General features: G+C 38.5%; 1 protein-coding gene across 3 annotated transcripts in view; it reads right to left on the reverse strand.

Moving 5' to 3' along the window:
- The window catches only part of LOC131685173 (spectrin beta chain, non-erythrocytic 1), a 418,083-nt gene that overhangs the window by 137,094 nt on the left and 267,965 nt on the right, over positions 1–13,024 (reverse strand). The window lies entirely within an intron of this gene.

Consider the following 13,024-nt stretch of genomic DNA (forward strand, 5'->3'; position numbering starts at 1 on the left):
TCTCATGAGAAGCACCTTATCAGCAAGCGAAACGCAGGACATTGACGAGCGAAACTTTAAACGTTCTGTAGCCGCCACACACAGCGTTTCTGGAGTGATTTTAACCTACTCTATGAGAACAGTACGAAAAACAACATGTGTTACAGTTAGCTGGTTTAGTAGGATAGCTCAAAAGTGTGTGAAGCAAATCCGGACGGATTAAAAATGAACGGAATTGTGCCTAAAGCAGTTGATGTTATTTACAAAGATTATCATGAGAATTAAAAATTACTTAATTAAAAGACAGTTGTGAGGATTCATGCCCTTCGGTAACAGTAATCACATTTTCTGATATCTACAAATCTGTCATCAATTTGGCTTTATGACACCCATAAACTTTTCCATGCGCTGAGTGATGTAAAAATCTGCTTAACTAGTTTCATTTATGATGCATAGCTTGAAAAATTGCCACAAGAACGAATTGCTTGCCAAATCGTATCTGTTTATTACAGCTCTTTTAAAAAATTTGCGTCATTTTCGTTGTTTTTTACCTCTTCTTACTATAACAAACACGCGTCCGCCATACAAACCTTGTCCGTCAATATATTCAAGGCCGATTAGAACGTCGGGTTCTTCTAAAAGCTGGCGCCGATTGTTAACCAGTCCCACACGTTTCAGATACAATTCATCGAGGATAGTCGAAAATGAAAAAAAAAGATGAAAGTGAAGATTTGTGCATGATGTCACGTTTTCTAGTTTGAATGTTAATATGGAAATTGTTCTTTCATCTCAGTCAATGTCAACAAAACCAAATAAATATCGAATTTAAGAGGGCATAAGATTTTTTAAGGTGTTTTCTGCCTCATTTTCATAGATTTTTTTCTCGGAAACGTAAAGGCTAAATATAACGTTTTCACAGTGAAAAAAAGTTTTATAAAAAATTGATGATGCCGAGAGTGTTTGACTTTTCAGTCAGTTCTCATACAATAATGAAACGTTTTAACACTTTCCTAAATTTAATTGCAAAATATTAAGAATTACAGTGAATCTCAAGAGGTATCTCGAAAAACGCGGTTTATACAGTGGAGACCCGATTTTATCTACCCCCGATTTATCAGCTTTTTCACCCTATTTTATCAGCTTCATAGTAATTAAAATTATTATTAGATTATATATATTAAAATATTAGAATTCCGAAAAATGTAAAAATAAAAAAAATGATTTTTTATTAAATTTTGCACTGTCAGACCCCCTTAAAGTAAATAATCAGAAAAGGTTGCGAGACTATTTCTAAGGATCAAAGCAGAATATGTTAAAAGCTTCGGTTTATTAAAAAGACAGAAAAAAATATGTCCCGATTTTATCAATGTCCCTGTTTTATCAGCTTAAAATTCGCCAAGGTGCTGATAAAAACGGGTCTTTACTGTATTTTAAAATTTTGCACAGTTCTTCTACGCATTCCCCATTAATTCCGCAGGTAACTATGAGAGCTTTCATATTTATTTTTTTGGTAGTGGTCCAACTGGAGTTATAGAGCTGGATTCTCGGGAGCATTCCCTGTCCGAATCACTCACTACAATTGCAGACGAGACGGAAAAAATGTCACCCACTGAAACACTCATCAGTCATCTTAAAAAAATCGTTTGCTTCAATCGTATCATAGAATATTCTTGAGAAGATGCAGAGTATAACTGATTAACAACTCATGCCCGTAAGTTTTCTTTAATTTGTTTTTTTTCAACTGGAGCTGTAGAGCTGGCGTCTCAGAAGGGCTTCCCGTCAGAATCACTCACTACAATTGCAGACGAGACTGGAAATGTCACCCACTAAAACACTGCTTAAGGCTAATTGCAGCGGGCCGTGATTGTGGTTGTGGTTCAGATGTGCGATCGTATAGACTTCCCTAGCGCGTGTGTAATCGCTAAGGGATCGAGCGTTTGTGCGTTTATGTGTTCGATCGCGGTTGGATGTCGCGTGCATGTAACCTCGCGTGTATAACCGTGTTTCCATTCGCATATACGTGGGTGTTCTTGGACCGTGAATCTGATACTGATACAGATTTTTTGCACCCCCGATTGTACTTTTTGTACCCGATTTTATCAACCTCCCGATTTTATCAACCTCAACACCAACAATTCAAGTCTACAACCTTTCAATTGTATTCAATCAAGGTAAAGAGTTCTGCACTGTTAGTAGTCGAAATGTAGGGTAGTTTACCCAATTTTCGTTCTATTTGAGGTAAATGTTAGACTAGAATCAAATTTTGCTTGAATTTTCAAAAAAAAAATCAAGGCTATGTGTTTTCAAGATAAACTAACACACTTTGACATATTACCAATTGTAAACAACAATTGGAAGAGATGCCGCATGTAGTAAGTATTTTTTTTTTTTTCGAGAGTTGTCCTACTGGAGCTGTAGAGCTAGGTTCTCGGAAGGGCTCCCCGTCAGAATCACATACTACAATTTGCAGACGAGACAGGCAATGTCGCCCAATAAAGCACTGCATTAGGCCAATTATAGCGGGCCGTGATTCTGAATGTGATATTCATTGTACGGTTCTGGTATGTGCGGGCGTAGGGACTCGCGATCGCGTGTATCATCGCGAAGGGCTCGAACATTTGTACGTTAACGTGCTCGATCGCGTGTGCGTTTGTATGTCGCGTGTGCGTTTGTATGTCGCGTGCGCGTTTGTATGTCGCGTGTGCTAACGTGTATGAACTTCGCGTGTATAAATTCTATTTGATAACCGTGTGCCTTTCGCATATTCGCGTGTGTTCTAGAATGATCGCGCGCGGACCGTGAATCTGATACTTAATTTTTGATTTTTGGTGTACGGTTCAGATTCCAGAAGAAAGTGGGTTCTTACATATCATTAGAATTCCCATTCATGTCGCCGTAGAACGCGTGGTCTAGTGGATATGAGCTTTATTTTTTTTTTGATTGATCCAACTGAATGTATGGACCTAAATTGCTAGAATGAAGGCTAAAGATTTCCGGACGTGACCGATTCATGATCGCGCGCGTTTGCGGGTTCGCGTTTGAGACCGCGTTTGTGACGTCGTAAGTACTAAAACGTTCACACAATTGCCGGAGTGTTATCAAGTTTACGCGATCTCGGGCATAGGTGTGCGTAGATGATCGCGAAGGGCTTAAGCGATCGTATGTTGACGTGTTTGTCGCGTGTGCTCGCGCGTATGTGACTTCGCGTGTATAAATTCGATTTTGAAACCCTGCGGCCATTCATATATTCGCGGACCGTCATTCCGATCTTTAGCTTTCGGTGTACGGATCACATTCTGACAGGGAGAGAGTTGCCCCATATCACTAGAGTTTCCGGTCATGTCGCCATGGAACGTTTTGTCTAGTGGATATGGGAGTTATTTTTCAATTTTATTATTTTTTTTATTAATTAACAAGGACCTAGATTGTTGGTACCGAGGATAGAGACTTCCGGACGATCCCGATTCATGATGGCGCGAGCGCGGGAGTTTGTAGGTTGACGCTTGAGATCGTGTTGCTAAGTTTATGAGTGCTGAGATTTTCACCTTATCACCGGGGTGTAATCACGTTTGCGAGTTCGTGGGCGTAGGTTGCTTGGAAAATCGCGAGGGGCTCTAACGTTTGTGCGCTGACGTGATTTTGTAACGTGTGTTCTTGAATGGTCGCGCGAACCGTGAGTCTGATATTAAATTTTCGGTGCGCGGTTAGAATTCTGGCAGAGAGTGGGATCGTTTATATCGATAGGGTTCCCGGTCATGTCGCCATGAGACGTGTTGTCTAATAGGTATGAGCGTATTTTCTTAATTGGTCCAGCTGAAGGCATGGACCTAGACTTCTAGGATCAAGGATAGACTTCCGAACGTGATCGATACGTAACCGCGTGCGCGAGGGCTTTTTTATAGGTTCATGCTTGAGACCGCGTTTGAGAATGTGTGAGTGTTAAGACGTTCACTATCACCATCTTTGTTGACCCAGCTGAAGGCGGGTGTATACTAACAGTATAGGACTCGAAAAGAAGAAATAAAAGACAATATATGAGAGACGTAATAGATTAGATAGGTACAAGATACAGCTGAAGTTATGATCATCACATGAGACATACATTAGTACTTCAAACACAACTAATACTTGAATAGCCAACCACCACACATAGCACATCCTTTCTCAATTATCTATTTGTTATTGGTTGATTGTTGGTTATGAGCTGGTAAATAGAGGAAAAGTATAGAACAGATAAAAGGCTCATATCAGCCCTCCCGGCCTCCTCGACACACCACTATCGAAACGTATTGTAATCAACATCTTGAAGCGGGCTTCTTATATAAATCAAATCCTCAGTAGTCATAATGTTTGGTGGATTATTAACATGAGAACTAATTAACCTTTAGTAGTAGAACTTGGTGCAAATAAAAACTAAAAAGAACGAAGGTCCTTATATTTAGATAACTCTGTTGAATCTATGGTGGCTTGATGATGTTTACAATACCGTCAATCCCATCAACCTGCGAGAGGGTGAGATGCCGCATGTAGTAAGTATTGTATACTTAGTAATATTAGGTTTTTATTATGCAGTAGTTCATATCATACCTGCAAACAAAATTTAAACCAAACAATATTTTGGCGGACTGTCTGTGAACACCGGTCCGGAGGATACAACTTTGCGCATATTTGTCTCTAAGAGTGTTATGTCTGTTCTCTAGTTAGTCTACTCCTATAAAACGATCTCCTGCCAGCACGTTTGAGTCATCACTAAACAAAATTCGTATTGAATCTGCTATTGTCTTGTTCTTGTTCTCTTTTGTAATCTCCTATGTCATCCAAGCGGATTGATCTATTCAGTTGTAAGTAGGAACACACCAACCAGTCCAAACCAACGAGAATGGGCATGCCAGTCGAAAGCCATAGACCCAAGCTTAAACCGCCCATCTCTATACAAAATACGTGCGCCTGTTCCAAACTCTTTGAAATCGGAATTAGAGGCGTGACGCCGGCGCGCCGCCGGTTTTTACCTGAAATCGGCGGCACGGCGCACATCTCTAATCGGAATATTGTTTAATAACGAAAAATTCTAAAAATTAATGACAAAAAAACCTTAAAAAATATCAAATCAGTTTGTTTTATTGTTGGAATTCTACGCATATCTTTTCCCCTAATAAAATAACCAAAAACAAAAATAGTGAGATCGAATATAGTCTTCGTCTCCGAAGACTTAAAACATGGCGACCATATCCATTTCCGGTTTTAGTAAAACTAAAAGTCGCCCGCTCAACAATAAAGCTCTCAGCGCACACTTTCGTAAACAAAATGAATAAACAACGTCATTTGTATGGATCGTGGCTGAACTAACTTGCTCAGAATTTTCCTATTAAAATTTTCCCACTTTTCGCAAAAACTTACGTAAATTGAAATTTTCTAATGAAAAACTAGACTAATGCATTAGAAACGTTGGATATGATGTAATTTTAGATTGTATAGCTTTATTTGAAACGCCGTTTCTCTTCAGATTGCTAATTTAATTTTCATCCTTGTGCGCGTTTTTCTTAGCTGAGAGTTTTCGATAATGGGTGTAGAATGGTAGTGAACTAATAACGCTCTGAGTCTAATTAATCAAAAAGTAATTTCTGAATCGAGGAGAAGGAGGAGATTAACTCGTAAATTTCGACAGAATACATTGTCATTCATGGTAAGTCTTTCTGAAAATTTTTAGATCGGTCCTATGCTTGAAAGTTAGATTAGACAACGGTCAGACGGTTCGGTTGAATACAATTTTTTGCACTGATAAGACATTAGGTTTAAATTTTCTGCAAACTAACAATTTGAGATAAACTCAGGTTGTTTAAGTATTAAGTATTAAAAGTATTAAAAGTACTAAAAGAATTAAAAGTATTAAAAGTATTAAAAGTATTAAAAGTATTAAAAGTGTTAAAAGTATTAAAAGTATTAAAAGTTTTAAAAGTATTAAAAGTATTAAAAGTTTTAAAAGTATTAAAAGTTTTAAAAGTATTAAAAGTTTTAAAAGTATTAAAAGTATTAAAAGTATTAAAAGTATTAAAAGTATTAAGTTTTAAAAGTATTAAAAGTATTAAAAGTATTAGAAGTATTAAAAGTATTAAAAGTATTAAAAGTATTAAAAGTATTAAAAGTATTAAAAGTTTTAAAAGTATTAAAAGTATTAAAAGTATTGAAAGTATTAAAAGTATTAAAAGTATTAAAAGTATTGAAAGTATTAAAAGTATTAAAAGTATTAAAAGTATTGAAAGTATTAAAAGTATTAAAAGTATTAAAAGAATTAAAAGTATTAAAAGTATTAAAAGTATTAAAAGTATTAAAAGTATTAAAAGTATTAAAAGTATTAAAAGTATTAACAGTATTAAAAGTATTAAAAGTATTAAAAGTATTAAGTACTAAGCATAAGTGTTTTTGAGATCGCGGGCACAGATATGCGTGGATGGTAGCGAAGGGCTCGAGTATGTTAACGTGTTTGTCGCGTGTGCTAGCGTGTATGTAACTTTGCGTGCATAAATTCGATGTTATAACCATTCGCATTTTCGCGTGTGTTCTAGAATGATCGCGCGTGGACCGTTCGTCTGATTTCCGGACGTAACCGACGCATTATCGCACGAACATGGGCCTTTTAGATTCCAGCAGGAGACCGCGTTTATAAGTTTATTAGTGCTAAAACATTCACTTAACCATCGAGGTGATTTCATGTTTGCGAGACCATTGGCTTTGGTGTGCATGGATTATCGCGAAAGTCTTTAACGTTTGTATGTTAACGTGCTGAATGCAAGAAGAGTGATATTTCACGGACAACTAAAGTTTCCAGTCATTTGCACGTTTTGTGTAGTGGAAATGAGCGTCATTTTTTCGATTGGTTCTACTCAAGGCATGGACCAATTAGAGCCGAGGATAAGGAGATTTTGGACGTTACCGATTTAGGATCAGGCAAATACATGTGTTTGTAGGTCGGCGCTTGAGATCGCGTTTATGAGTTGTGCTAAAAAGTTCAATAAATCACCGGGGTGTTCTCATATTTGTGAGATCACGGCGGTAGTGGTGCGTGAACGAAACTCAAGCAGTTGTATGTTAACATGTTTGTTACGTCTGCTAGCGTATATGTAATTTCGCATGGATAAGTATGATTTTATAACCGTGTGCCAATTCGAATATTAGTGTGTGCACTTAAATGATCGCGCTGGCCGTGTATCTGATGCTTAATTTTCAGTGTACGGTTCAGATACTAGAAAAGCGTTCCTAGATATCACTAGAGTTCTCGCCAATGTCACTCTGAAAGTGCATATGAGCATCTTTTATTTTTTTTAGCATGTAGGCTACTAGTACCGAGGGTAAGGGGAGACGAGACCGATTCATATCGCGTGAGAACACGCATTTGGATAACCGCGCTTAAGACCGAGCTTATCAATTCATAGGTGTTAAAACGTATATTCACGTTTGCGATCATATGGGTTGTATTATCGCGCGAGATCGATCGTATGACCGCTTTGGAGTGTGTATGTCAGGTGTATGAAACTTTCCGTGTAAAAATTCTGTTACATAACCATGTAAGCGCTTGCATATTCGTGTGGGCTTTTGGACTTTCGAGCGAACCGCGGTTTTGAGTGTTCGATTTAGATCCAGAAGAAACTGAAATCCCCCATATCACCAGAATATCCGACCATAGCACCCTGAGACGTCTAGTGTATATGAGTTTGTTTTTTTAGACGAAGACGCAGTCAGAACCAAAGGTAGGGGCTTCCGAGCGTGACCGATTCATGAACGCGTGGAAACGGTAGTTGGGCAGTTCACACTTGAGACCGTGTTTATAGATTCGTAAGCGTTAACATACTGACTTGATCATCGGAGTGTTTCTATGAATGCGAGATCGCGGGTGTAGGTGTAGGCGGATAATCGAGATTGCATGATTGCATGCGTCACCAGATTTGTGTTATCGCGAAAGATACAAGCGTTTCTATATTTGATCGGGGTGTGGGAGTTTTTATGTCGCATATGCTGGTGTATATATAACTTTGAGTGGTTGAATTCGTTTATATCCGTGTAGACGTTTGCATACTTGCGTGAACTTTACAATGCTCGCGCGGGCCGTCATTCTGATATTTAACCCTGAGTGTACTGCTTAGATGGAGTAAGAAAGTGAACTCCCCCATCTGACTGGAGTCTCTAACTATGGCGCCCTGGGACGCGTCATTTGACAAACATAAGTTTCTTATTTTAGATTGGGAGAAATCGCGGTCGAGAACGATCGTGGGTGTAGGTATGCATAGATGATCGCCTTTGCAACCAGGATTGAATTGTCGCGAAACGCTCGAGCGTCTGTCTGTTATTATCCGCGTTTTTTTAATCGCGTGAGTGTTTTATGTCGCGTAATTTGTAATTTCACGTATACAAATGCGTTTCGTTGCAAATTCCTGCATGCTTTAAAGAGTAGCTGAGAAAGCATGTCCTTCAAAAATAGAAACAGCAGGAGACTGTAGGTAGGAACGATTTATTCGTTTGCTACACTGCACTGTTAACTAGCAGTGCTCTGTTTGTCTTTGTACCGTATGCATGATATTGTTTGCCCCCTCATACAAATAACCTATGCCTACCACACCTTGCTTTTTGGCATAAATTTAAGCAATAACCTATATCATTGAAACTGTGAATAAAAGTAAACGATTCTCTCAGTTTGACAGTTCCATCATGACGAAGTGGCACCGTATTCGTGATTTGTCACGCTCGCAAATGTGGCAAAAGGACATTTCAATGGTGGTAGAAGTGTCCCAATGGACCGTCAGAATGGTTTTAGACCGAAGAAAGAAAGGATAATTATCCGCGAAGTATTATGCAATAAAAATTGGACTAAACCGTTTTGCGCGTTAAGGGCACAAGACCTAATTTTAATCAAGTTTTTTTTTGAGTGTTTCGAATTCATCTCGTCAGTAACTAGCACCATCTGGGTGTCTAGTTAGACGATGTATCCAAACTAGTACCCAAATTAGCACTAGTTAGACACAAAAAATTCCAAACAGTTCACACGACATATGTGAACGCCTAAAGCCACATGTCCCGAATGATGTCCCGGGAAGCAAATATAGCTCTGGTTTGCTGACGAGAAAGCGAAGACGAACTCTTGTCTTGTCTCGGGACATGTGGCTTTAGGCGTTCACATATGTCGTGTGAACTGTTTGGAATTTTTTGTGTCTAACTAGTGCTAATTTGGGTACTAGTTTGGATACATCGTCTAACTAGACACCCAGATGGTGCTAGTTACTGCGAAGGTTTCCACAAGTCGTAGGAGATCAGCTCAGACTCTGAGAGTTATCGCTGCCATCAAAAGGCGAATGTTCCTTTTGACCCTATGTATTCCATGAGGAAAATGGAAAATGGCGAAGGAACACGAGATGGCACGGAAGATAGTGAAGCAAGTGTGCGCCGAAGCGGAGGGTACGAAAAAAAGTGCACATGATAACAAGCCGCATTCGGGAGCTACGAGTTGAGCGCTATAAGATTTAAGGCGTCCTCAAGCGAAAAAAAATCAGTGAAGCTGTTTACAGAAGTGAGCAGTTTCCTTTGACCCCATGTCAAATTCCAGAACCAACCGCATTACTTCTGATTTTATGTATTGTGCTTTCACCTTACATTTAACCCATTTCATCTTATCCTTTATTCCTTTTCCTTCCCATCAATTAAAAGATAAGAAGAAAATATATGACAAGGCACTAATCTCCGAATAACTAGGGGAACGTACCATTTGAGCCAATTTGTTCTGATTCCTGAAGCATCCTAGTAAACAAAACCATTTGGTCGGAAGCCATTCAGCCGAAAACCATTTGGACAAAAGCTGTTTGGTCGAATGCTATTTGGCCGACGGGCACTTGGCCAAATGGGCCAATTAGTCGAATGAGTCATATGGTTGAAACGGGCCGATTGGCCGGATGCCAATTGGACGAACGGGCCGTTTGGCAGCATGCCGTTTGGCCGAATGTCGGTTGGTCGAATGCCGTTTGGACGAATGCCGTTTGGACGAATGCCGTTTGGACGAATGTCGTGTGGATGTCATTTGGCCGAAGGCCGTTTTTGATGACTGTAATTGAGCCGACTGGTTTCGGTCCAAGAGTTATTTGTCCGACACAAATACTTACAAAAATGCCAGTTTTATTTGACTGAATAATCGTAATAGGGAAATTGGGATGGGGATATTGACCTTCTTTTTAACAGGAGCAGTTCTTTCTGTACATTTCTTTTATAACTGTTTACAGTAAAATTTAATAATATTTTCCATAAACTTCATAGAGTTCGATGAGGTCTGCAGTTCTCAGAAAAAGATAGAAAGAAGATATTTATGGACGTCATGTATTCACTTCGTCGTACTTAAAAATTTTAATCTTTTGAATGAATGTTTATCCATGGTAATAAATTTCTTTTATTGATAACGAGATAGTGGACTTTTTCGATAAGACACGAAAATTTACAAAAGCTTGAAATTTATTTGGTTTGCTGGAAAGTGAATCCAAATAAATTTGAATAAGCTTGAACTTTTCCATATTGTGTTTGTTTTCATTATGTTACAAATATTTGCATCAATATTAGTTTTTGTCGTAATTGTCCGTAGATTAATTTGAGATTTTTTGTAATGTCCTACGACAGTTAACAGACCTTAATTATTCATATTTTATCTGTTATTCCGGCGGATATTTCCAAAAAATCTTAGTGTACGAATACTTTATATCTCACAAAAATTCTTTAAACAGGTGTGGTTGCGCAGAGGTATGGTGTGGCTCTCGTAAGATGAACTATTATCTTAATGAATCGACTTCAACAATACCTACGCAAAAGATTGGGAACGATTTGAAGAAGACGCGGTAGGTCAAATGGCATTAGATGTTTTTTGTAGTGTTTTCTTCTTAACACAAGGAATGAAAATCATAAAGTGACCTTTGGTTGATCAATTTGATAATAGTCTATAACATCATATTTGTTAGAATTAATTCGACTTGCATTAGATAGACATAATAATACGCTAAAGCCCGCCTAAGAAACATCGCGATTTATCTTGATAAAGTTGTGCAGTGACGCCAATCGTGGTCCTAATTAAATCGATTGATCCAAACAGTTTCCTTGCGACGAGTGGTTTCATGAACCGAAACCAGAAACTTAGGCAGAACTTAATAGCTATGTGTGTTTAGTAAGAACTAACCGACAAGAGAACACCAAAAATTCGATTCCTTGGGAAAGGTCCAATAAGAACAGAAACTTCGGATAAAGAGAACATACAGGAGTTCTTTATTAAAAACAGACTGAATTGCCGATTCCTAACTTAAAGAAATAAATTCGTTCCGTTCCGCTAATTAGCAATCGGCCAAATGGCATTCCGCCAAACAGCATTTGGCCAAACAGCATTTGGCCAAACAGCATTTGGCCAAAAGGCATTCGGCCAGATGATATTCGGCCAAATGACCCTTTCAGTCAGATAGGTTTCGGTCAAATGACACTTTCGGTCAGATGGCATTAGGCCAAAAGGCAATCGGCTAAATGGCTTTCAGTCAATTGACTTGGAACCGCCCCAAACGCCACTCGAGTACAGCAAGATTCAGAAAAAAAACCCATACTTGGAGAAATATGAACCCGAACTACATTATTAGAACTGTTTTGCGTTCCGATAGACGATAAACGTAGTTGAAGATATAAAGAAACATATCTTTTATAAATAAATTTAAAAAAAAATCAAAACTGAAGTTTTTTAGATTTTTTTCTGTCTGAATTGCTCAATAGAGCATACAATATCACGCATACGATATCATGAGACTACCCAGCTCTCGCCAGAACCAGAAATATCACAGAAATGTTTTGTAAAGATTCCCCAGATCCCGATCCATGTAAGAACGAAGTGCGCTTTTTCCGCCCCGTTCACTTAACAGTATCAGTAACAACACTTCAAAAAAAGTCCCCAAAATTGTCCCATTTTATGATACACATGCTGACCTTACCCGCCTAAGCCGATGACCGTGCTGAAATTCCAAAAATAATGCCACCGCTCTCTAATCTAGACCAATAAACTAATTTGTGCAAATGACACTTCGGCAACGTTTCTTCAAAGTACTTTTGCAAGGCTAATCGCTCGTGCATTCCAATACCGTAATTGTGATGATTATGTCACAGCTGAATCGAGTTCGATTTATTATTGATATAAATTGGATTGACGTCTCGACTACCCAGCGCCCAGCAGTGTGTCTGAGTATGTATAGTTCAGCGCCACAGCCCCACCGTGTGGTCCACAGCTGTACACGAAGACAGTGTTTGTGACACATTCGGTGCACTTGTGAAAATAAAAGACAACTGTCTATTACTGGGGAATGGGGCTTGAGAAAAAAAAAGTTCAATAAAATAACACACAGATAGATAAGGTTGATATCGTTGTTGTTTGAGCTTTAAACGTCTGGTATATGGTTCTGTTTTATGGAACTTTATTGTGGCATTTTTTTTTGCTTGAGAAAACTTGTTAAAAATGCATTCTGAAGTCAAACTGTGTTTTCAAAGGCATATTAGTTTCAACTGAAATTTTAAGTGAAAAACTGGCTCAATTCAATAATGCTTGAGGTCACAAATTAACACAGTGGTAAATATAAACATCGTCGAAAATTGCCAGTGGACAAACAAAAAAAATCTATTTACCAACTTCCGAATTCTAGGGTTTCTGGTACAAGTTTATCACATATAAAAAATCTTCCATAGATCTTGTGAAAATTTCCCCGCAGACACAAGTCTACAGTCAACACAAGTTCGTGGCACAGTCTCCTTCAATGTTGCAGTATCTGAGTCAACACTTCCTTGTATTGATTTGATAAAAGAAGGGTGGTGAGGTCTGATCGTATCTCGGCAATTGATGTGATGTCATTTTAATTTCAAAGTACCACCGAATGTCGTCAATTCATTCCGCGCAAGTATATTGCCGTGTCCCAATCACGTTGCATTGGTCAATGCTCCAACACCGGGCAATCTATAATCAATTTCACAACGTGTCGGTCGTGTGCCACCACGCTACAAA

Source organism: Topomyia yanbarensis, chromosome 2, assembly GCF_030247195.1.
Source record: "Topomyia yanbarensis strain Yona2022 chromosome 2, ASM3024719v1, whole genome shotgun sequence".
Classification (NCBI taxonomy): domain Eukaryota; kingdom Metazoa; phylum Arthropoda; class Insecta; order Diptera; family Culicidae; genus Topomyia; species Topomyia yanbarensis.